The following is a 25597-nucleotide window of genomic DNA, read 5'->3' on the forward strand; positions in this document are numbered from 1 at the left end:
GTGAAGGAAACTGCCGTTGCGGGAATGGGTTCACTCAGTCATCCCAGCTGCATGTTTTACCCGGCTGTACCAGGGATCCAGTTACAAACGGACAACTCAGCTGACCAACAAAGAAAGTGGGGTGGGGGGACTGGGTGCACTTTGACCTGGAGGTGTTTTCTTTAAAAGCTACTTTTTGTATGTCTTTTTCCTGGGGAAATCTGAAGCTGTAACAAAATAGGGTCGTAGTAAAGGTTACCTGAACTTACCGCCCGGCTTAGACTCTGTGTGGTCCAACAGGTTTTTGTTTTAAAGCTGCTCATTTCTTTTAGCCTCCAGCACTAATGTCATGTCTCAGAAGGACCAGTGAATGAGTAGCTAATATTGTTACAAATTGTATATTTTTCCAGGACTTCAGGTTCATTGTTTCATTGGCAGTGCAAAGTTTACTGGCAACAGTGAGAGGTGTGGCCTGTATTCACTGGAAACAAAGTTTTAAAATCTCACAAACACCAGGGTATATTCTAACAGGTTTATTTGGAAGCACTAGGTTTCGAAGTGCTGCTCCTTCTTCAGGTAGCTGTGGTGTCGAATCACAAGACACAGAATATATCGCAAAAACATTATAGTGTCATTCAACATAAGTGACGTATTGAAGAAACCTAGATTGCTGTTAAAAATTTCATCTTTTAAAATGGGTTGCAGATTTCGGTTCATTAATATGTACATTCCAGAACTTCTTTTAAGTCACGTTCTCCAGGAAACTTGATGTTAAATAAAAGGAGGTAACACCTCACATCAAACAACGCATGAAAGCTGTGAGGTGAGAGTCTGTCTGTATCCCAATCTTGAGTCAGACTGTTTCTATTTCCAAATATATAATCCTGCAAATGCAAATTCACCCCAAATGTGTGAGTGCATGCATGAGAGAGAGTGTGTGTATGTGCGTGTGCATGCTGGGTAAAGTGTGTGCGTGATGGAGTGTAATCATGTGCGAAGATGTATGCGTGGGTGTGAGTGTGGGGGCGTATGAATGTGTGTCTGAAAGAGAGCATGTCTGTCGGAAAGGCTCTGCACGAGCGTGAGAGTATGTAAGAGTGTGTGTGAGAGTGAGAGAGAGTGAGAGAGAGAGAGCGTAACAGTGAAGTGGGGTTACCTGTCATGTGACATGAACCCAAGGTCGCGATTGAGGCCATCCTCCTGGTTTCCGAACTTGGCTATCAGCCTTTGCTGGCCCACTAAAAATGATTAAGCAGTTACACAACACACATTGGAGAGGGCAGGGTGGGACTTGTCTTTCGATTTGCAGAAGGTGGGACGTTCTGGGTGCTGGAAACGAAGGAATGCACATACTGGAGGACCTTCGGCACAGAGAGATGGAGCTGGAAGCCAGGCTGCAGACACGTTGGGGGATTCACTGTGGAAACAGGCCGTTTGGACCACCAAGTCCACACTGACCCTCCGAAGAACATACCCCCACCCCCGACCCACCCGATAACCCCACAGCTAATCCCTGAATTTAGAACGCCCAATCCACTCTAGCCTGCATATCTTTGGAACATGGGAGAAATCCCGAGCACCCAGACGAAACCGACGCGGACATGGGGTGGGGGAGGGGTAGGAAAGTGCAAACTCCACACAGTCACTGTGAGGGTGGGATCGAACCCAGGTCCCTGGCGCTGCGAGGAATCCCCTCTCCAGCTCTCGGCAATCGATTGGCTTCTCCCCAATCCTGGTGACACTCCAATCAGTTTGAGGAATTCAATTTGCTTCCATAGAGTTTCCACGGGGCAGGGGCCGTTGTTACTCGGCAGATTCAACGATCCAATGAAGGGCTGGTCTATAATGAGAACACTGATCCACATTTCGCTGAAAAATTAAAGTTCTCTCCGCAATTAGAAACCTTGAGTATTCCCACGCAGGCTGCGTGTATTCACAGGGATTCTCAATGCATGTTGATATTTGAAATCATTTCCTACAGACAAACATTTCCCCTCCTGGATTCAAACACTGCTGATATTCAGGCCCTGAATAAATTTCTTGTCCATGCCTGAAAAGCAAATCCTCCTCTGCTAATAGCTTGAGAAAACAGATCACTGCTGTCAGTGCAGGGCAGAAAATAGGATGAGAGAATTTTAGTTTGCACAGATCAGCCTTCTCTATCTTCGACCGGAAATCTCTGTCTCTCAATTCCTAAACCTTTCAATGTATTCCAACCCAAATTCATCCTTCCATCCTCCTGCCTTTGCCCAGCTCCCCTCTCCTGAAAGTGCTGACCGTCTGTTCAGTTTCTCAGCCACATCTCGCCATCCTTAGTATATAGCCCATATCTTTATTTAGTTTTTCAAACAGAGAGGCAGTGGTTTGCTGATGCCAGGATGTGAGGGTGACTGCACTCACACGGTGTTCCAGACTCGTCTCTCGTGTCATTCAGAAAAGTCTGCACTGCACATGTGCAGAGAAGGGGTTGCTCGGAGTGGGTGGGATGCATTCTCACCTCCCCATCCAATCATCCCCATAGCGTCCCCTGTCCATTCCCTCACCGCCGCCCATAGCATCCCCTGTCCATTCTCTCTCTCTACCCTAACCTACCAATCCCTTCTCTCTCTCTCTCCCACACATGCCACTCTCCCCACCCCGTCCATTCTATCTCTCCACCCTCTGCCCTCTGTCCAGTCCCTCATCCACCCTCTGTCCCCATCCATTCCCTTTATCGCTCCACCCTCTGCCTTCCCCAATCCAGTCCCTTCCCTTTCACTCATTTTCTCTCACCTCCCACACGCTGCCCCCATCCATTCCTTCTCTCCCCCACCTTCTCCCGCCATTCATTGTTGCTCACTTTCTCCACCCTCTACCCCGTCCATTCTCACCCCAATCTTTTCCCCGTCCATTCTGTCCCCACCCACTGCCGCCCGTCCATTCTCTCCCCACCCACTGCTCCCCGTCCAATCTCTCCCCAACCACTGACCCCATCCATTCTCTCCCCACCCATTGACCCCTGTCCATTCTCTCCCTACCCACTGCCCCGTGTCCATTCTGTCCTGAACACTGCTCCCCGTCCAATCTCCCCCATCCACTGCCCCATGAATTCTCTCCCCACCCATTGCCCCCGTTCCTTCTCTCCCCACCCACTGCCCCGTCCATTCTCTCCCCACCACAGTCCCCCGTCCATTCTGTCCCCACCCACTGCCCCGTCCATTCTCTCTCCCCACACTCTGCAACCAATTTCTTTCACTTCACACTTTTCAACTCCCCATTCTCTCTCTCCTCCCCAATCCTCTTCACCACATTCTCTCTCTCTGCTCCCACCCTGTGTACCCCCATACATTCTCTACCCCCGATGCTCTGCTCTCCTACCCATTTTCTCTCTTTCTCTTCCCCCAGTCTCTGCGCCCCCGGTCAAATCTCACTCTGAGTACCCTCCCCCCGTCCTTTCTCGTGCCTCGAGCCCTCTTTGATCTCTGTATTAAACCCTTCTAATGATAGAGAGAGAATGGATGGTGATGACGACCTGGGGTGGGGGTGGGGATGGGAAGCGTGAGAAATGGCTGACCTTTAACATTGAGAATAGCTAAAATGATGTATTCAGAAACATCAGTAATGTCTGAAAGCACATTCAAATGTTTAAAAAAAGCTGCAGACATCTTTCTGAAACTTGAATTGAAATCTGCACAGTTAGGCCACAATTGAGGACAGCCGGTAAACTTGGAATGGCCAATTCCTAGTCTTGTGAAATTGGTTCAGAATATGTAGAAATACAGTCATAGAGTTGCTGAGAACAGAAACAAACCTTTCGGTCCACGCCGACAACATTTCCTAAATTAACCTAGTGATCCATTTGTCAGCATTTGGCCCATATCTCTCTCAGCCCTTCCTATTCATACCTCCATCCAGATGCCTTTTAAATGTTGTAATTCTACCAGCCTCGACCACTGCCTCTGTCAGCTTATTCCAAACACATGCCACGCTCTGTGTGAAAAAGTTACCCCGTTCGGTCCCTTTTAACCCTTTTCCCTCTCAGCCTAAACCCCTCTAGTTTTGGACTTCCTTCACCCTGGGGAATAGATATACAAACGTTGAGCTCCCAGACAAAATCATAGAGTCACAGAGATGTCCAGCATGGAAACAGACCCTTTAGTCCAACCCATCCATGCCGACCAGATATCCCAACCCAATCTAGTCCCACCTGCCAGCACCCAGCCCATATCCCTCCAAACTCTTCCTATTCATATAGCCATCCAAAAACCTCTTAAATGTGGCAATTGTACCAGCCTCTACCGTTTCCTCTGGCAGCTCATTCCATACACGTACCACCCTCTGCGTGATTCAGTTGCTCCTTCGGTCTCATTTCTATCTTTCCCCTCTCACCCTAAACCTATGCCCTCTAGTTCTGGACTCCCCGATCACAGAGAAAAGCCTTTGCCTATTTATTCTATCCATGCCCCTCATAATTTTGTAAACCTCTATAAGGTCACCCCTCAGTCTCTGATGCGCCAGGGAAAACAGCCCCAGCCTGTTCAGCCTCTCCCTCTCGCTCAGATCCTCCAACCCTCAACATCTTTGTAAATCATTTCTGAACCCTTTCAAGTTTCACAACATCTTTCCAATAGGAAGGAGACCAGAATTGCACGCAATATTCCAACAGCGGCCTAACCAATGTCCTATACAGCCGCAACATGACCGCCCAAATGCTGTATTCAATACACTGACCAATAAAGGAAAGCATACCAAACGCCTTCTTCACAATCCTATCTACCTGCGACTCTAATGTTCAGGAGCTATGAACCTGCACTCCAAGGTCTCTTTGTTCAGCAACACTCCCTAGGACCTTACGATTAATTGTAGAAGTCCTGCTAAGATTTGCTTTCCCAAAATGCAGCACCTCACATTTATCTGAATTAAACTCCATCTGCCACTTCTCAGCTCCTTGGCCCATCTGGTCCAGATCCTGTTGTAATCTGAGGTAACCCTCTTTGCTGTCCACTACACCTCCAATTTTGGTGTCATCTGAAAACTTACTAACAGTCCCTTTTATGCTCGCATCCAAATCATTTATGTAAATGACAAAAGGTAGAGGGTCTACCACTGATCCTTGTGGCACGCCACTGGTCACAGGCCTCCAGCCAGAAAAACTGCCCTCCACCACCACCCTCTGCCTTCTACCTTTGAGCCAGTTCTGTATCCAAATGGCTAGTTTTCCCTGAGATCTAACCTTGCTAATCAATCTCCCATGGGGAACCTTGTCGAACGCCTTACTGAAGTCCATATAGATCACATCTACTCCTCTGCCCTCATCAATCTTCTTTGTTACTTCTTCAAAAAACTTAATCAAGTTTCTGAGACATGCATTCCAATGCACAAAGCCATGTTGACTATCCCGAATCAGTCCTTGCCTTTCCAAATACATGTACATCCTGCCCCTCAGGATTCCCTCCAACAACTTGGCCACCACCGTGGTCAGGCTCACCGGTCTATGGTTCCCTGTACTGTCTTTACCGCCCTTCTTAAACAGTGGCACCACATTTGCCAACCTCCAGTCTTCCGGCACCTCACCTGTGACTATTGATGATACAAATAACTCAGCAAGAGGCCCAGCAATCACTTCTCTAGCTTCCCACAGAGTTCTTGGTTACACCTGATCAGGTCCTGGGGATTTATCCATCTTTAACCGTTTCAAGACATCCAGCACTTCTTCCTCTGTAATCTGAACTTTTTGCAAGGTATCACCATCTATTTCCCTACAGTCTATATCTTCCATATCCTTTCCACAGTAAATACTGATGCAAAGTATTCATTTAGTATGTCCCCCAGTTTCTGTGGCTCCACACAAAGGCCGCCTTTCTGATCTTTGACGGGCCATATTCTCTGAGTAGAAAGTGAGGACTGCAAATACTGGAGATCAGAGCTGAAATTGTGTTGCTGGAAAGGCGCAGCAGGTCAGGAAGCATCCAAGCAACAGGAGAATCGACGTTTCAGGCCTAAGCCCTTCTTCAGGATGCACAGTTGGACCACAAGGCTGGAAGAGTGAATGAGTGAATAAAAGACAAGTCCCACCTCGCCCATGAGGAGAAAGTGAGAACTGCAGATGTTGGAGATCAGAGTCGAGAGTGTGGTGTTGAAAAAGCACAGCAGGTCAGGCAGCATCCAAGGAGCAGGGGAATCAACGTTTCAGACATAAGCCCTTCACCTTGCCCTCTCCAGTGTGTGTTGTGAAACTGCTTAACTGCTTAATCATTTCTAGTGGCCGAGCAGAGGCTAATAACAAGTTTGGAATACACGAGAATTACCTCAGCTGAAACCTTGGATTCATGTCTCACTACAGGAGAACCAGCTACACAATACACACAAACCCTATCTCTCTCTCTGAATCTCTCTCTCTCTCTCTCTCTCTCTCTTCTCTCTCATACACACACACACACACACACACACACACACACACACACACACACACACACAAGTCCTCACACGGTCTTGCAGACCCTCTCTGATAGACAGGGGTCTCTCTCAGACACACACGGATACACCCCTCACACTCTCATCCATGCACACACCTTCTCACACAATTATACACCATTACACGCACACTTTATCCAGCATGCACACACACACAGAAACACTCAGACGCTCTGTCTCATGAATGCACTCACACATAGAAGTCTTTGGGGTGAATTGCATTTGCAGGATTGTATGTTTGGAAATAGAAAAAGTCTGACTCAAGACTGTGATACAGAACGACTCTAAACTCACAGCTTTCATTCGTTATCTGAACTCAGGTGTCACCTCCCTTTATAAAACATTAAGTTACCTGGAGAATATTACTAAAAAGAAGTTCTGGGATTTACAGATTAATGAACCGAAATCTGGAACCCATTTTAAAAGATGAAAGACTTAACAGGTTTCTTCAATGTATTAGTGGGTGTGGACCCACTGGTGGGTCAGCAGTGCAGCTGACTGAGTGAACCCCCTTCCGTACATGGGGCACGTGAATGGCTTCTCTCACTTGTGGACCCACTCGTGCGTCTCCAGTTGGCTGATCCGAATGAAGCCCTTCCTGCACACCGAGCAGGTGAATGGCCTCTCCCCGCTGTGATTACGTCTGTGGGTTTCCAACACGGATGGGGAAGGGAATCCTTTCCCTCAGTCCCCACATTTCCACAGTTTCCCATTGGGGGAGCTTTCCTTGTGTTGGTCTGGGTTTGAAATTACAATCAGAACGGGGACATAGTCTATCCCCACCGTCAGGGATGAGACTTTGATTCCCCCAAGCTGAGTAAATGGTGTAAAGCACTTTTCACAGTCAGCGCACTGAATCTCCCTCACTCGGTGTCTCAGTATTCTTCCTGCCGCACCAGTGTCCAAAATCTCTCAAGCAAACAAAAGCAACCATGTCTTCTTGATTGGAATGGCTGCTGATATTCAAGTCCCAATGAATCAAGCGGCTCTGTCAGAAGTTGATGTATCATTTGTTTTCAGATTTCTTTCGGCATGTCTTCCTGCAAAAAAAAAGTCACAAAATAAGTGGTCATTGTCAGTACACTGAAACGAACATAACATAGGTGACAGTTCCTGTAGTTTGCCAGATGCCTGCTGATCACATAATACCCAGCACACAGAAACCTGAAATCCCTCATGCAGCCAGATAGGCTTAGGTGTGTTTAGAGGAAAACTTCATTCAAATATAATCTAATCTTAAACTAAATACTTCTACATATATATATATATCAATATGCCAATCCTGTCAATGCGGATCAGTTCCAAGCGAAACTACACATTTAATTGTGAACATGAGGAAAAAAGCAATCATTTTCCAGGGTGCAAACTGCATACGTGCTAAACTGAGGGAATACACAAGGAAAAGACCTAAAAGAGAGATAGAAAGTATTTGAGCACCTTTGCAGAATCTGCTCCCTCTCTGGATTCTCTCCAGTTGCTTCAAGTAAACCTCCCTGGGGGTCAGGCAGCCCTGCATCGGGAAGCACTGGGATGGTCAACTACGACCAGTTTACATGGAGAACACATCTCCACATTAAACAGTCTCGAGGCAAACTTCCCTTCCTTCCACTTAAAGTTCAAGACCCCTCAAAGCGAAATTCCCAGGTAAGTTTGGAAGAATTTCTTCCAGGTGTTCACTAATCATTTCTATGAGCACTTTGTTAAAGTTTGAATATTGCGAGTTTTGAAAATTAGTGATTCTGAGCGAAATCACAGTTCGAAAAACAGAATGTGCGTATTTAGACTGAGTTTATTTTTGCACATCGACGATATGTCTGCACAACAGCATATGACACGACAGCAGTGAAGATCTTCTGACCTCATTCTCAAACGTGCCTGCCACACGCCAGATGAAAAGCTGAATACTTCTGTGGAAAAACTGCCGAGCAATGCAGGAGAATGGCACAACGCGTGCGTGTTGGAACCAGAACCCAAAGGAGAGACCATTCTCTCCTATTCATTCAATGTCGTCTTTAGCAGCTTTCCCGTATAACGGCGCTCTGTTCTGCACCTTGCCTCCGCTTCCCAAAAAAGCTTCGACATAAATATTTCACAATGATATACTGGCCCAATGTGTACAGTTAAGGTGACAACCTCTGAGTGGTCTCCTGTTCTCTGTATCCTATGTTGAGGAGGGCAATGCTTGTCACTGGCTATTCTGGTGTCAGAGAAAAGTTTCGAAACAGTGGAGGGAGTCCGATTCCTGGGGACGGGACAAACAGCAGCAGGGAGACAGAATGAGAAGCAGCTGTTCTGGAAACTCTTTGTCACTTGCAATTCTTCGAACAATGTCAAATGTATTTGACACTAAGCAAGTCTCAGCGAGCTCAAGAGGAGTGTGGTGGATGAGGAATGAGTCGCTGTTTGGCTTGTTGGTCTAGGGGCATGATCCCAGGTAGAGTCTTTAACAGTGCAGACTTGTGTGCGGTCCTGGATTCACATGCCAGACGAGGCTGCGTCGCTTAACTTGATTTGGGCAAAAATGCCCCATTAATTTTCTCAAAAAGCACCTTCGTGAAACGAGGTTGGGCTGCCACGAATACGAATGAGGCAGAAAACAGGGAAGTGAAATGGTTGGAGATCGCGTTGAACAGGTTGACGTGAGTGGTGCGGTGTTTGCGGAATGTCAGCAATAAAGGTAAATTGAAATATTGGGCCAGCTCTCCTCGGAGAACCGAAGTTTTCCAAGTCAGTAGAGGCCGAGAAACAGGAAATAATGCTGTGACAATGCTCCCATGCCTGAAATGATCTATAGTGATTCGGCAGAGATTTAAAGTCACGAGGACGAGCGAATGCAGTAGACGAGGTAGCAGCAAATGTGCAGGTAAAGAGCTGCTTCACCTGGAAGGATATCCAGGAGGGAGCAGGTAAATTGTGCTTCTGAGTGAAATCACGGTTCGTAAAAACAGAATGTGGCAATTTAGACAGAGTTAATATTTGTTCGTCGCCGATATGTCTGCCGGTGCGCGATGGGAGCATAACCCAGAAGGGAAACCATCTTCCCTATTCACTCAATGTCGAGTTTAGCAGCTTTCCCGTATAACGGCGCACTGTTGTGCACCTCGCCTTCTCATCTGCTTCCCAAAAAACTTCGATGTAAATATTGATACACAGGCCCAGTATGCAGAGTTGAGATGCCACACCCGTGGAGGTCTGCGGGGTCTTCTCCTGTTCTCTGTACCCGATGTTGAGGAGGGCAATACTTGTCACTGGTCACTCCGGTGTCAGAGAAAAGTTTAGACAGAAAACGGGTTAATCTTCTGGCAGTAGAGAGGGCCCGGTTCCTGGGGACGGGCAAACGGCAGCAGAGAGACGGAATGAGAAGCAGCTGTTCATAGAGTCATAGAGATGTACAGCATGGAAACAGACCCTTCGGTCCAACCCGTCCATGCCGACCAGATATCCCAACCCAATCTAGTCCCACCTGCCAGCACCCGGCCCATATACCTCCAAACCCTTCCTATTCATATATCCATCCAAACGCTTCTGAAATGTTGCAATTGTACCAGTCTCCGCCACTTTCTCTGGCAGCTCATTCCATACACGCACCACCCTCTGCGTGAAAAGGTTGCCCCTTAGATATCTTTTATATCTTTCTCCTCTCACCCTAAACCTATGCCCTCTAGTTCTTGACTCCCCGACCCCAGGGAAAAGGCTTTGCCTATTTATCCTATCCATGCCCCTCATAATTTTATAAACCTCCATAAAGTCACCCTTCAACCTCCGACGTTCCAGAGAAAACAGCCCCAGCCTGTTCAATGTCAACTGGACTTTCCTCTGAGCAAGACTCAACTGGTTCAAGAGGTAGGGTGGGGGCAGGGGCACCAGCGCGCTAGCCGTGTGGCTCGTTGGTGTCGGGGTGTGATTTTTGCTTTGGGTATTCATTGACGCAGGCGTTCGAGAGATCCCGGGTTCAAATCCCGGACGAGCCCGCGTTTCATGACTTGTGCGAAAGTGCTGTTTAATTTCCTCAAAAAGCACCTTCGTAAAACGAGGTTGGGCTCCCTGGAGAACCAATGGGACAGAAAGCAGCGAAGTGAAATGATTGGAGATAGCGTTGAAGAGGTTGACGTGAGTGGTGCAGTGTTTGAGGGATGTCAGCGATGAGGGTCGATTGGAAATTTGGGAGAGCTCTCTTCGGAGTACAGAAGTTTGAAATCTGGCCCGATTGAAGCTTTTCAAGTCATGCAAAGTCTAGACAGAGAAAGTAATGTCGTCAAAATGTTCCCACGTCTGAAAGGATCGACAACGATTCGGCAGAGTTTAAAAGTCATGAGGAAAAGAAACAAAAGTGACATTAGGAAGAACGCTTTTGTAAAGGGACTGGTTGGGGTCAGTAAATCCCAAACTGACAAAGAGGCAGATTCATTATACGCAAACGGCAAGACTTGGCCAAATGATACACTGAGTCAACGGACTCCTTTCGTGATTTGAAACGTAAGGAGTCGACGTTATGGAGCCATTTGAGATTCAAACATGCAACTTTCGGATCACGAGTCAGACGCGCTACCGTTGCGCCACAAGCTCACACATGCCCTGACGCTGAAGCTGTGCGCTTTTAATGGGGTCAGGAAAATGTTCCCCAAACGGAAATCTTCTCCACAAAGGGGTTTCTGAATTGAATGAATGTCTCACGTAATGGACTGCGTCTGCTGAGAAGCCGAGACCAAAAGAGAAACTCGGTAGGTTTGACAGTACCTGTCAGAGAAAACAAAATTCTGAAATGTTGTCGCTGATTCTCTTTCCACAGACGTTGCCTGACCTTCTCAGTTTCTCCTGCAATTTCTAGTTTTGTTTTTTACTGAAAGTTCATTTCATCTTTTGGGACGAACCAACTGGAGTCGCCGTATGCAGATATATAACCCTTTCGAATCACTGTGACGTGATTGGAGTCAAACAAACTCTGCGATGATGCACTCTTTCTCAGCTCCACAGGCAGACAGACAAGGAGAAGGAAGCTGTAAGTGTGGTTCTGTATTCGTGGGATGAGTGGATAATGCGATGGACTTGAAATCCATTGCAGCTTCCCAACGCAGGTGTGAACCCTGCCGAGTACAAAATGAGAAGTGTCGTCGAAAAGAAAGGGAGTTTGCTCCCCCGCTTCTTCTTTAAGATTCAAATCAGTGGAGGGGGGAACATATTTCACTCAAATTGGGACTGGTGGGAATCTGCAACCCACTGCCTGTTCGGGTGGAACAAGCAGATACCCTCAGAGCTTCTTTGGAGTCTATGAGCAAAGTGTTTGGAAATGAGACTAGAAGAGTGAGGGGCTTGAAATCGTGATCGAAATGAAGCAGGCACCTGTGGACAAAGGCGTTTCCTTTGCCAGTGAAAGATACTGCTTCACAAAGTTGGGCCTGTGGAAGGGAATCAGTGACGGTGATTATCTTTGGTTGTTCACATTGTGAATGTTCCCATTGCTGCGCATGTCCGTGTTGGCGTCAGAACTCTGCAGCATGTTGGCGTTAGATGCGCACAGGGCCTGGCGCACCAAACTCCACCTACCTGTTTGAAATGCAGCTCACAGCTTCTTCACACACCTCAATTAATCTTTCTCATTGTCCTGAAGCCGGCGTACGGTTTGAATTCCCGACCTGCGGGAATGAGAATCCTTACACTGTCTCGCGTCAGTAAATGTCCCTGAGAACATCTGAGTCAACTCACAGCGCAGTCAGATGAGGGGAAGCTGAAATAGCCCCACACGCTGTTCACGGGCACATTTTATTCTCCCCAACTCAACGCCTCAACCACTGCGGCTCCTGGCAGTGGAAAAGAAACAATCACCAAAACCCCGTCTAAGCTCTGTGAATCTTCAGAAAATCAGCAAACGTTCATCCCTTCGGATTTTCTATCCTAGGCTGACAGCGATGGGTTTTGTCACTCTTTTGTAGGACATTGCAAGTAGATGTTTTGCAGAAAAGCACCACAATGCCATCTAATCAATCAGGACATGGATGTTTTCGGTCTTTGAATGTCAGTGTTGTGCTGCAGAACTTTGTTGTTGCCAGTTTCTAATACTTATCTTCCCAGTTCCCTGTATCACTTGTCGAAAATGTTTAATTTGTGTCTTGTAATCCTTTCACTGTCTGCTAATGAGGATAGTGTTTCCATGTTTTACCTAAATTATCTTGACCTTGCATACCTCAAGCCTCAAGCTAATTTCACGAGAAACCCTCTCCAGTTCAAAAGCCAACTGTTCATGATGGCTCTGTTCCTTGTCACGTGTCCAATTTCAGATCGATGTTGTTAATGTCCCTTCTACTCCTTCAGATCCAGGTTTCGCTCACAGGGCTAGAACAGAACTGTCACCAAATACATTTACCAATCTACGTTCATCCTATCGATTGTATTCGCATCATCAACACTTCTCATCAAAATAACTCGAGATACTTTCATCACAATTTTCTGTGAACAGTTCTACATTAGCTTTGCTGAATGAACCCCAAATTTCTTGAAGTGGCTCCTTATTTTCGGTCCTGATTATTAATCTCTCTACGCATGGGAATGGATCCTTCCCACCCGCTCTATCTTTCATCAAGGTGTGTAGTTCAATTCGATCTCCCATCAGCCTCCTCTGTCCTGATCAAATCCAGGGGAACAGGAAACGTTGGGACTATGGCGCGGACAGGACAAGCCCAATACTCACCTTTCCTGTTAGAACTATTCCATGAGAAAGTTTAGACCTCAACTTTGGGCGTGTAGTTGTGGCCGAACACTTAAGGTGTTGGCGTAGAGATCATTTGGGGCTCCCCGCCCAGGGTGTTAACCTGCTGGCTATGCTTTCTTCGCTGGCGATTTTAAATAACTTCCTGTTGGTTGCATTATCGCTCAATCTTCACAAAACCCGTCTCAATAAAGACCCGTTTTCTCATGTCTGGGAATTGATTGCCATGCAGGAAACTCGGGTTCTGAACAAAAAACGTATCAGACTCACAACGTCAGCTCTGTTTACCTTTCCACAGATGCTGCTCGACCTGTTGGCTTTCTGCAGTATTCTCTGTGTTTATTAGGCACAAGTGCTGCTTTTCATTCAAGAACTTCAATCCCTGTCCTCTGGTAACTGACTCTGGTCAGTGGCAATTGGTTCTTCTGATCATTAATCTGCCCATTCCCAACGCTTCTTCTCCCATCATTACCAACAGCCCCAGGAAATCTCCAGTTATCCTTGTTTGCTCCAAAGCGAACATTCTCAACATTGGGAATGTCTCCCCAAAATGGAAATTCCTCATCCCTGGACATGAGACAAGGCGTACAATTGGGAAGAGATTTTGGCAAAATATTGTCAGTTAGGAAATGGAAAAATGTTCAAATGTTCATGAAGCAAAACAGAAATCCCAGTCTCCAGCTTTGTGAACCTTTAGAAACACTTTGGGAAGCGGATTTGGAGGAGAATGAAAGATGACCTGTCCGACAGTCCAGACACCGTCCCCTTGTTGAAGAGGCCGGGAGGTTGATTCTGATGTTCTTGGCACACGAACTGATCTGAGACATTGAAAGAATTGTCGTTCGTGTACATCAGGAATTCAAACCCCTTCTCGCCTCCGAGCCAATGAGAGAACTCGGGAACAGGCAAAACACTGAAAGGCTCGAAGGGCGACGGCCCCGGAGTAAGAAAGCTAGTTACTCGTGACATGGATGTGTCTGCAGACAGCCCCCGGTATCTCCAGAATGCATCTCCCAGGCTTGATTATGGAACAGTTAAACTGATAGACGACAATTGTAATTCTTGGCTGGGAGGCTGAATTATAAAATCACTAAGTGATGGTGCCGCCCAAGTCGGCGCCTGTCTCTGTGGCGCAATTGGTCAGCGCGTTCGGCTGTTAACCGAAAGGTTGGTGGTTCGAGCCCACCCAGGGGCGGTGTGTTCGCTGCTCTCCTTTGGCTTCGAAGCTGTGCGCTTTTAATGGGGTCAGGAGAATGTTCCCCAAACGGAAATCTTCTCCACACAGGGGGGTTGCGAGTTGACTTCATGTCTTACCTAAGGGACTGCATCTGCTGAGAAGACGAGACCCAAACAGAAAATCAACAGGTTTGACAGTACCTGTCGGAGCAAACAAAATTCTGACATGTTGCCTCTGATTCTCTTTCCACAGATGTTGCCTGCCCTGCTGAGTTCCTCCTGCAATTTCTCACTGAAAGTTCATTTCATCTTTTCGGGAGAAACACCGAAATATCTGCAAACACCATGTGCAGATATTTAACCCTTTCGAATCACTGCGAAGTGATTGGAGTCAAACAAACTCTGCGATGATTCACTCTTTCTCAGCTCCACAGGCAGACAGACCTGGGAAGTCAAACTGTCAGTGTGGTACTGAATCGTGGGCCGAGTGGTTGATGCGATGGACTTGAAATCCATTGCGGTTTCCCCACGCAGGTGTGAACCCTGCCGAGTACAAAATGAGAAGTGTCATCGAAAAGAAAGGGAGTTTGCTCCCCCGCTTCTTCTTTAAGATTCAAATCAGTGGAGGGGGAAAAACATTTCACTCAAATTGGGACTGGTGGGAATCTGCAACCCACTGCCTGTTCGGGTGGAACAAGCAGATACCCTCAGAGCTTCTTTGGAGGCTATGAGCAAAGTGTTTGGAAATGAGACTAGAAGAGTGAGGGGCTTGAAATCGTGATCGAAATGAAGCAGGTACCTGTGGACAAAGGCGTTTCCTTTGCCAGTGAAAGATACTGCTTCACAAAGTTGGGCCTGTGGAAGGGAATCAGTGACGGTGATTATATTTGGTTGTTCACCTTGTGAATGTTCCCATTGCTGCGCATGTCCGTGTTGGCGTCAGAAATCTGCAGCATGGTGGCGTTGGATGCGCACAGGGACTGGCGCACCAAACTCCACCTACCTGTTTGAAATGCAGCTCACAGCTTCTTCACACACCTCAATTAATCTTTCTCATTGTCCTGAAGCCGGCGTACGGTTTGAATTCCCGATCTGCGGGAATGAGAATCCTTACACTGTCTCGCGTCAGTAAATGTCCCTGAGAACATCTGAGTCAACTCACAGCGCAGTCAGATGAGGGGAAGCTGAAATAGCCCCACACGCTGTTCACGGGCACATTTTATTCTCCCCAACTCAACGCCTCAACCACTGCGGCTCCTGGGAGTGGAAAAGAAACAATCACCAAAACCCCGTCTAAGCTCTGTGAATCTTCAGAAAATCAGCAAACGTTCATCCCTTCGGATTTTCTATCCTAGGCTGACAGCGATGGGTTTTGTCACTCTTTTGTAGGACATTGCAAGTAGATGTTTTGCAGAAAAGCACCACAATGCCATCTGATTAATCAGGAACTGGATGTTTTCGGTCTTTGAATGTCAGTGTTGTGCTGCAGAACTTTGTTGTTGCCAGTTTCTAATACTTATCTTCCCAGTTCCCTGTATCACTTGTCGAAAATGTTTAATTTGTGTCTTGTAATCCTTTCACTGTCTGCTAATGAGGATAGTGTTTCCATGTTTTACCTAAATTATCTTGACCTTGCATACCTCAAGCCTCAAGCTAATTTCACGAGAAACCCTCTCCAGTTCAAAAGCCAACTGTTAATGATGGCTCTGTTCCTTGTCACGTGTCCAATTTCAGATCGATGTTGTTAATGTCCCTTCTACTCCTTCAGATCCAGGTTTCGCTCACAGGGCTAGAACAGAACTGTCACCAAATACATTGACCAATCTACGTTCATCCTATCGATTGTATTAGCATCATCAACACTTCTCATCAAAATAACTCGAGAGACTTTCATCACAATTTTCTGTGAACAGTTCTACATTAGCTTTGCTGAATGAACCCCAAATTTCTTGAAGTGGCTCCTTATTTTCGGTCCTGATTATTAATCTCTCTACGCATGGGAATGGATCCTTCCCACCCGCTCTATCTTTCATCAAGGTGTGTAGTTCAATTCGATCTCCCATCAGCCTCCTCTGTCCTGATCAAATCCAGGGGAACAGGAAACGTTGGGACTATGGCGCGGACAGGACAAGCCCAATACTCACCTTTCCTGTTAGAACTATTCCATGAGAAAGTTTAGACCTCAACTTTGGGCGTGTAGTTGTGGCCGAACACTTAAGGTGTTGGCGTAGAGATCATTTGGGGCTCCCCGCCCAGGGTGGTAACCTGCTGGCTATGCTTTCTTCGCTGGCGATTTTAAATAACTTCCTGTTGGTTGCATTATCGCTCAAACTTCACAAAACCCGTCTCAATAAAGACCCGTTTTCTCATGTCTGGGAATTGATTGCCATGCAGGAAACTCGGGTTCTGAACAAACAACGTATCAGACTCACAACGTCAGCTCTGTTTACCTTTCCACAGATGCTGCTCGACCTGTTGGCTTTCTGCAGTATTCTCTGTGTTTATTAGGCACAAGTGCTGCTTTTCATTCAAGAACTTCAATCCCTGTCCTCTGGTAACTGACTCTGGTCAGTGGCAATTGGTTCTTCTGATCATTAATCTGCCCATTCCCAACGCTTCTTCTCCCATCATTACCAACAGCCCCAGGAAATCTCCAGTTATCCTTGTTTGCTCCAAAGCGAACATTCTCAACATTGGGAATGTCTCCCCAAAATGGAAATTCCTCATCCCTGGACATGAGACAAGGCGTACAATTGGGAAGAGATTTCGGCAAAATATTGTCAGTTAGGAAATGGAAAAATGTTCAAATGTTCATGAAGCAAAACAGAAATCCCAGTCTCCAGCTTTGTGAACCTTTAGAAACACTTTGGGAAGCGGATTTGGAGGAGAATGAAAGATGACCTGTCCGACAGTCCAGACACCGTCCCCTTGTTGAAGAGGCCGGGAGGTTGATTCTGATGTTCTCGGCACACGAACTGATCTGAGACATTGAAAGAATTGTCGTTCGTGTACATCAGGAATTCAAACCCCTTCTCGCCTCCGAGCCAATGAGAGAACTCGGGAACAGGCAAAACACTGAAAGGCTCGAAGGGCGACGGCCCCGGAGTAAGAAAGCTAGATCCTCGTGACATGGATGTGTCTGCAGACAGCCCCCGGTATCTCCAGAATGCATCTCCCAGGCTTGATTATGGAAAAGTTAAACTGATCGACGACAATTGTAATTCTTGGCGGGGAGGCTGAATTATAAAATCACTAAGCGATGGTGCCGCCCCCATCTGCACCTGTCTCTGTGGCGCAATTGGTCAGCGCGTTCGGCTGCTTACCGAAAGCTTGGTGGTTCGAGCCCACCCAGGGGCGGTGTGTTCGCTGTTCTCCTTTGGCTTCGAAGCTGTGCGCTTTTAATTGGGTCAGGAGAATGTTCCCCAAACGGAAATCTTCTCCACACAGCGGGGTTGCGAGTTGACTTCATGTCTTCGCTAAGGGACTGCATTTGCTGAGAAGACGAGACCCAAACAGAAAATCAACAGGTTTGACAGTACCTGTCGGAGCAAACAAAATTCTGACATGTTGCCTCTGATTCTCTTTCCACAGATGTTGCCTGCCCTGCTGAGTTCCTCCTGCAATTTCTCACTGAAAGTTCATTTCATCTTTTCGGGAGAAACACCGAAATATCTGCAAACACCATGTGCAGATATTTAACCCTTTCGAATCACTGCGAAGTGATTGGAGTCAAACAAACTCTGCGATGATTCACTCTTTCTCAGCTCCACAGGCAGACAGACCTGGGAAGTCAAACTGTCAGTGTGGTACTGAATCGTGGGCCGAGTGGTTGATGCGATGGACTTGAAATCCATTGCGGCTTCCCCACGCAGGTGTGAACCCTGCCGAGTACAAAATGAGAAGTGTCGTCGAAAAGAAAGGGAGTTTGCTCCCCCGCTTCTTCTTTAAGATTCAAATCAGTGGAGGGGGAAAAACATTTCACTCAAATTGGGACTGGTGGGAATCTGCAACCCACTGCCTGTTCGGGTGGAACAAGCAGATACCCTCAGAGCTTCTTTGGAGGCTATGAGCAAAGTGTTTGGAAATGAGACTAGAAGAGTGAGGGGCTTGAAATCGTGATCGAAATGAAGCAGGTACCTGTGGACAAAGGCGTTTCCTTTGCCAGTGAAAGATACTGCTTCACAAAGTTGGGCCTGTGGAAGGGAATCAGTGACGGTGATTATATTTGGTTGTTCACCTTGTGAATGTTCCCATTGCTGCGCATGTCCGTGTTGGCGTCAGAACTCTGCAGCATGGTGGCGTTGGATGCGCACAGGGACTGGCGCACCAAACTCCACCTACCTGTTTGAAATGCAGCTCACAGCTTCTTCACACACCCCAATTAATCTTTCTCATTGTCCTGAAGCCGGCGTACGGTTTCAATTCCCGATCTGCGGGAATGAGAATCCTTACACTGTCTCGCGTCAGTAAATGTCCCTGAGAACATCTGAGTCAACTCACAGCGCAGTCAGATGAGGGGAAGCTGAAATAGCCCCACACGCTGTTCACGGGCACATTTTATTCTCCCCAACTCAACGCCTCAACCACTGCGGCTCCTGGGAGTGGAAAAGAAACAATCACCAAAACCCCGTCTAAGCTCTGTGAATCTTCAGAAAATCAGCAAACGTTCATCCCTTCGGATTTTCTATCCTAGGCTGACAGCGATGGGTTTTGTCACTCTTTTGTAGGACATTGCAAGTAGATGTTTTGCAGAAAAGCACCACAATGCCATCTGATTAATCAGGAACTGGATGTTTTCGGTCTTTGAATGTCAGTGTTGTGCTGCAGAACTTTGTTGTTGCCAGTTTCTAATACTTATCTTCCCAGTTCCCTGTATCACTTGTCGAAAATGTTTAATTTGTGTCTTGTAATCCTTTCACTGTCTGCTAATGAGGATAGTGTTTCCATGTTTTACCTAAATTATCGTGACCTTGCGTACCTCAAGCCTCAAGCTAATTTCACGAGAAACCCTCTCCAGTTCAAAAGCCAACTGTTCATGATGGCTCTGTTCCTTGTCACGTGTCCAATTTCAGATCGATGTTGTTAATGTCCCTTCTACTCCTTCAGATCCAGGTTTCGCTCACAGGGCTAGAACAGAACTGTCACCAAATACATTTACCAATCTACGTTCATCCTATCGATTGTATTAGCATCATCAACACTTCTCATCAAAATAACTCGAGAGACTTTCATCACAATTTTCTGTGAACAGTTCTACATTAGCTTTGCTGAATGAACCCCAAATTTCTTGAAGTGGCTCCTTATTTTCGGTCCTGATTATTAATCTCTCTACGCATGGGAATGGATCCTTCCCACCCGCTCTATCTTTCATCAAGGTGTGTAGTTCAATTCGATCTCCCATCAGCCTCCTCTGTCCTGATCAAATCCAGGGGAACAGGAAACGTTGGGACTATGGCGCGGACAGGACAAGCCCAATACTCACCTTTCCTGTTAGAACTATTCCATGAGAAAGTTTAGACCTCAACTTTGGGCGTGTAGTTGTGGCCGAACACTTAAGGTGTTGGCGTAGAGATCATTTGGGGCTCCCCGCCCAGGGTGTTAACCTGCTGGCTATGCTTTCTTCGCTGGCGATTTTAAATAACTTCCTGTTGGTTGCATTATCGCTCAATCTTCACAAAACCCGTCTCAATAAAGACCCGTTTTCTCATGTCTGGGAATTGATTGCCATGCAGGAAACTCGGGTTCTGAACAAACAACGTATCAGACTCACAACGTCAGCTCTGTTTACCTTTCCACAGATGCTGCTCGACCTGTTGGCTTTCTGCAGTATTCTCTGTGTTTATTAGGCACAAGTGCTGCTTTTCATTCAAGAACTTCAATCCCTGTCCTCTGGTAACTGACTCTGGTCAGTGGCAATTGGTTCTTCTGATCATTAATCTGCCCATTCCCAACGCTTCTTCTCCCATCATTACCAACAGCCCCAGGAAATCTCCAGTTATCCTTGTTTGCTCCAAAGCGAACATTCTCAACATTGGGAATGTCTCCCCAAAATGGAAATTCCTCATCCCTGGACATGAGACAAGGCGTACAATTGGGAAGAGATTTTGGCAAAATATTGTCAGTTAGGAAATGGAAAAATGTTCAAATGTTCATGAAGCAAAACAGAAATCCCAGTCTCCAGCTTTGTGAACCTTTAGAAACACTTTGGGAAGCGGATTTGGAGGAGAATGAAAGATGACCTGTCCGACAGTCCAGACACCGTCCCCTTGTTGAAGAGGCCGGGAGGTTGATTCTGATGTTCTCGGCACACGAACTGATCTGAGACATTGAAAGAATTGTCGTTCGTGTCCATCAGGAATTCAAACCCCTTCTCGCCTCCGAGCCAATGAGAGAACTCGGGAACAGGCAAAACACTGAAAGGCTCGAAGGGCGACGGCCCCGGAGTAAGAAAGCTAGTTCCTCGTGACATGGATGTGTCTGCAGACAGCCCCCGGTATCTCCAGAATGCATCTCCCAGGCTTGATTATGGAAAAGTTAAACTGATAGACGACAATTGTAATTCTTGGCGGGGAGGCTGAATTATAAAATCACTAAGTGATAGTGCCGCCCCCATCTGCACCTGTCTCTGTGGCGCAATTGGTCAGCGCGTTCGGCTGTTAACCGGAAGGTTGGTGGTTCGAGCCCACCCAGGGGCGGTGTGTTCGCTGCTCTCCTTTGGCTTCGAAGCTGTGCGCTTTTAATGGGGTCAGGAGAATGTTCCCCAAACGGAAATCTTCTCCACACAGCGGGGTTGCGAGTTGACTTCATGTCTTACCTAAGGGACTGCATCTGCTGAGAAGACGAGACCCAAACAGAAAATCAACAGGTTTGACAGTACCTGTCGGAGCAAACAAAATTCTGACATGTTGCCTCTGATTCTCTTTCCACAGATGTTGCCTGCCCTGCTGAGTTCCTCCTGCAATTTCTCACTGAAAGTTCATTTCATCTTTTCGGGAGAAACACCGAAATATCTGCAAACACCATGTGCAGATATTTAACCCTTTCGAATCACTGCGAAGTGATTGGAGTCAAACAAACTCTGCGATGATTCACTCTTTCTCAGCTCCACAGGCAGACAGACCTGGGAAGTCAAACTGTCAGTGTGGTACTGAATCGTGGGCCGAGTGGTTGATGCGATGGACTTGAAATCCATTGCGGCTTCCCCACGCAGGTGTGAACCCTGCCGAGTACAAAATGAGAAGTGTCGTCGAAAAGAAAGGGAGTTTGCTCCCCCGCTTCTTCTTTAAGATTCACATCAGTGGAGGGGGAAAAACATTTCACTCAAATTGGGACTGGTGGGAATCTGCAACCCACTGCCTGTTCGGGTGGAACAAGCAGATACCCTCAGAGCTTCTTTGGAGGCTATGAGCAAAGTGTTTGGAAATGAGACTAGAAGAGTGAGGGGCTTGAAATCGTGATCGAAATGAAGCAGGTACCTGTGGACAAAGGCGTTTCCTTTGCCAGTGGAAGATACTGCTTCACAAAGTTGGGCCTGTGGAAGGGAATCAGTGACGGTGATTATATTTGGTTGTTCACCTTGTGAATGTGCCCATTGCTGCGCATGTCCGTGTTGGCGTCAGAACTCTGCAGCATGGTGGCGTTGGATGCGCACAGGGACTGGCGCACCAAACTCCACCTACCTGTTTGAAATGCAGCTCACAGCTCCTTCACACACCCCAATTAATCTTTCTCATTGTCCTGAAGCCGGCATACGGTTTGAATTCCCGATCTGTCTCGCGTCAGTAAATGTCCCTGAGAACATCTGAGTCAACTCACAGCGCAGTCAGATGAGGGGAAGCTGAAATAGCCCCACACGCTGTTTACGGGCACATCTTATTCTCCCCAACTCAACGCCTCAACCACTGCGGCTCCTGGGAGTGGAAAAGAAACAATCACGAAAACCCCTTCTAAGCTCTGTGAATCTTCAGAAAATCAGCAAACGTTCATCCCTTCGGATTTTCTATCCTAGGCTGACAGCGATGGGTTTTGTCACTCTTTTGTAGGACATTGCAAGTAGATGTTTTGCAGAATAGCACCACAATGCCATCTGATTAATCAGGACCTGGATGTTTTCGGTCTTTGAATGTCAGTGTTGTGCTGCAGAACTTTGTTGTTGCCAGTTTCTAATACTTATCTTCCCAGTCCCCTGTATCACTTGTCGAAAATGTTTAATTTGTGTCTTGTAATCCTTTCACTGTCTGCTAATGAGGATAGTGTTTCCATGTTTTACCTAAATTATCTTGACCTTGCATACCTCAAGCCTCAAGCTAATTTCACGAGAAACCCTCTCCAGTTCAAAAGCCAACTGTTAATGATGGCTCTGTTCCTTGTCACGTGTCCAATTTCAGATCGATGTTGTTAATGTCCCTTCTACTCCTTCAGATCCAGGTTTCGCTCACAGGGCTAGAACAGAACTGTCACCAAATACATTTACCAATCTACGTTCATCCTATCGATTGTATTAGCATCATCAACACTTCTCATCAAAATAACTCGAGAGACTTTCATCACAATTTTCTGTGAACAGTCATACATTAGCTTTGCTGAATGAACCCCAAATTTCTTGAAGTGGCTCCTTATTTTCGGTCCTGATTATTAATCTCTCTACGCATGGGAATGGATCCTTCCCACCCGCTCTATCTTTCATCAAGGTGTGTAGTTCAATTCGATCTCCCATCAGCCTCCTCTGTCCTGATCAAATCCAGGGGAACAGGAAACGTTGGGACTATGGCGCGGACAGGACAAGCCCAATACTCACCTTTCCTGTTAGAACTATTCCATGAGAAAGTTTAGACCTCAACTTTGGGCGTGTAGTTGTGGCCGAACACTTAAGGTGTTGGCGTAGAGATCATTTGGGGCTCCCCGCCCAGGGTGTTAACCTGCTGGCTATACTTTCTTCACTGGCGATTTTAAATAACTTCCTGTTGGTTGCATCATCGCTCAATCTTCACAAAACCCGTCTCAATAAAGACCCGTTTTCTCATGTCTGGGAATTGATTGCCATGCAGGAAACTCGGGTTCTGAACAAACAACGTATCAGACTCACAACGTCAGCTCTGTTTACCTTTCCACAGATGCTGCTCGACCTGTTGGCTTTCTGCAGTATTCTCTGTGTTTATTAGGCACAAGTGCTGCTTTTCATTCAAGAACTTCAATCCCTGTCCTCTGGTAACTGACTCTGGTCAGTAGCAATTGGTTCTTCTGATCATTAATCTGCCCATTCCCAACGCTTCTTCTCCCATCATTACCAACAGCCCCAGGAAATCTCCAGTTATCCTTGTTTGCTCCAAAGCGAACATTCTCAACATTGGGAATGTCTCCCCAAAATGGAAATTCCTCATCCCTGGACATGAGACAAGGCGTACAATTGGGAAGAGATTTCGGCAAAATATTGTCAGTTAGGAAACGGAAAAATGTTCAAATGTTCATGAAGCAAAACAGAAATCCCAGTCTCCAGCTTTGTGAACCTTTAGAAACACTTTGGGAAGCGGACTTGGAGGAGAATGAAAGATGATCTGTCCGACAGTCCAGACACCGTCCCCTTGTTGAAGAGGCCGGGAGGTTGATTCTGATGTTCTCGGCACACGAACTGATCTGAGACATTGAAAGAATTGTCGTTCGTGTACATCAGGAATTCAAACCCCTTCTCGCCTCCGAGCCAATGAGAGAACTCGGGAACAGGCAAAACACTGAAAGGCTCGAAGGGCGACGGCCCCGGAGTAAGAAAGCTAGTTCCTCGTGACATGGATGTGTCTGCAGACAGCCCCCGGTATCTCCAGAATGCATCTCCCAGGCTTGATTATGGAAAAGTTAAACTGATAGACGACAATTGTAATTCTTGGCGGGGAGGCTGAATTATAAAATCACTAAGCGATGGTGCCGCCCCCATCTGCACATGTCTCTGTGGCGCAATTGGTCAGCGCGTTCGGCTGTTAACCGAAAGGTTGGTGGTTCGAGCCCACCCAGGGGCGGTGTGTTCGCTGCTCTCCTTTGGCTTCGAAGCTGTGCGCTTTTAATGGGGTCAGGAGAATGTTCCCCAAACGGAAATCTTCTCCACACAGGGGGGTTGCGAGTTGACTTCATGTCTTACCTAAGGGACTGCATCTGCTGAGAAGACGAGACCCAAACAGAAAATCAACAGGTTTGACAGTACCCGTCGGAGCAAACAAAATTCTGAAATGTTGCCTCTGATTCTCTTTCCACAGATGTTGCCTGCCCTGCTGAGTTCCTCCTGCAATTTCTCACTGAAAGTTCATTTCATCTTTTCGGGAGAAACACCAAAATATCTGCAAACACCATGTGCAGATATTTAACCCTTTCGAATCACTGCGAAGTGATTAGAGTCAAACAAACTCTGCGATGATTCACTCTTTCTCAGCTCCACAGGCAGACAGACCTGGGAAGTCAAACTGTCAGTGTGGTACTGAATCGTGGGCCGAGTGGTTGATGCGATGGACTTGAAATCCATTGCGGCTTCCCCACGCAGGTGTGAACCCTGCCGAGTACAAAATGAGAAGTGTCGTCGAAAAGAAAGGGAGTTTGCTCCCCCGCTTCTTCTTTAAGATTCAAATCAGTGGAGGGGGAAAAACATTTCACTCAAATTGGGACTGGTGGGAATCTGCAACCCACTGCCTGTTCGGGTGGAACAAGCAGATACCCTCAGAGCTTCTTTGGAGGCTATGAGCAAAGTGTTTGGAAATGAGACTAGAAGAGTGAGGGGCTTGAAATCGTGATCGAAATGAAGCAGGTACCTGTGGACAAAGGCGTTTCCTTTGCCAGTGAAAGATACTGCTTCACAAAGTTGGGCCTGTGGAAGGGAATCAGTGACGGTGATTATATTTGGTTGTTCACCTTGTGAATGTTCCCATTGCTGCGCATGTCCGTGTTGGCGTCAGAACTCTGCAGCATGGTGGCGTTGGATGCGCACAGGGACTGGCGCATCAAACTCCACCTACCTGTTTGAAATGCAGCTCACAGCTTCTTCACACACCCCAATTAATCTTTCTCATTGTCCTGAAGCCGGCATACGGTTTGAATTCCCGATCTGCGGGAATGAGAATCCTTACACTGTCTCGCGTCAGTAAATGTCCCTGAGAACATCTGAGTCAACTCACAGCGCAGTCAGATGAGGGGAAGCTGAAATAGCCCCACACGCTGTTCACAGGCACATCTTATTCTCCCCAACTCAACGCCTCAACCACTGCGGCTCCTGGGAGTGGAAAAGAAACAATCACCAAAACCCCTTCT

General features: G+C 46.9%; 4 non-coding genes across 4 annotated transcripts; all 4 read left to right on the forward strand.

Moving 5' to 3' along the window:
- Nucleotides 1-14256: 14256 nt before the first annotated feature.
- On the forward strand, nucleotides 14257-14330 carry trnan-guu (transfer RNA asparagine (anticodon GUU)). The gene has a single exon. It is a non-coding gene; the product is annotated as a tRNA-Asn (tRNA).
- Nucleotides 14331-17594: 3264 nt separating this feature from the next.
- trnas-gcu (transfer RNA serine (anticodon GCU)) lies at nucleotides 17595-17668 on the forward strand. The gene has a single exon. It is a non-coding gene; the product is annotated as a tRNA-Ser (tRNA).
- A 3264-nt stretch (nucleotides 17669-20932) lies between these two features.
- On the forward strand, nucleotides 20933-21006 carry trnan-guu (transfer RNA asparagine (anticodon GUU)). The gene has a single exon. It is a non-coding gene; the product is annotated as a tRNA-Asn (tRNA).
- Nucleotides 21007-24247: 3241 nt separating this feature from the next.
- Nucleotides 24248-24321, forward strand: trnan-guu (transfer RNA asparagine (anticodon GUU)). Its single transcript has one exon. It is a non-coding gene; the product is annotated as a tRNA-Asn (tRNA).
- The last annotated feature ends 1276 nt before the right edge of the window (nucleotides 24322-25597 follow it).

This window comes from Chiloscyllium punctatum, chromosome 36 (genome assembly GCF_047496795.1).
Source record: "Chiloscyllium punctatum isolate Juve2018m chromosome 36, sChiPun1.3, whole genome shotgun sequence".
Taxonomy (NCBI): domain Eukaryota; kingdom Metazoa; phylum Chordata; class Chondrichthyes; order Orectolobiformes; family Hemiscylliidae; genus Chiloscyllium; species Chiloscyllium punctatum.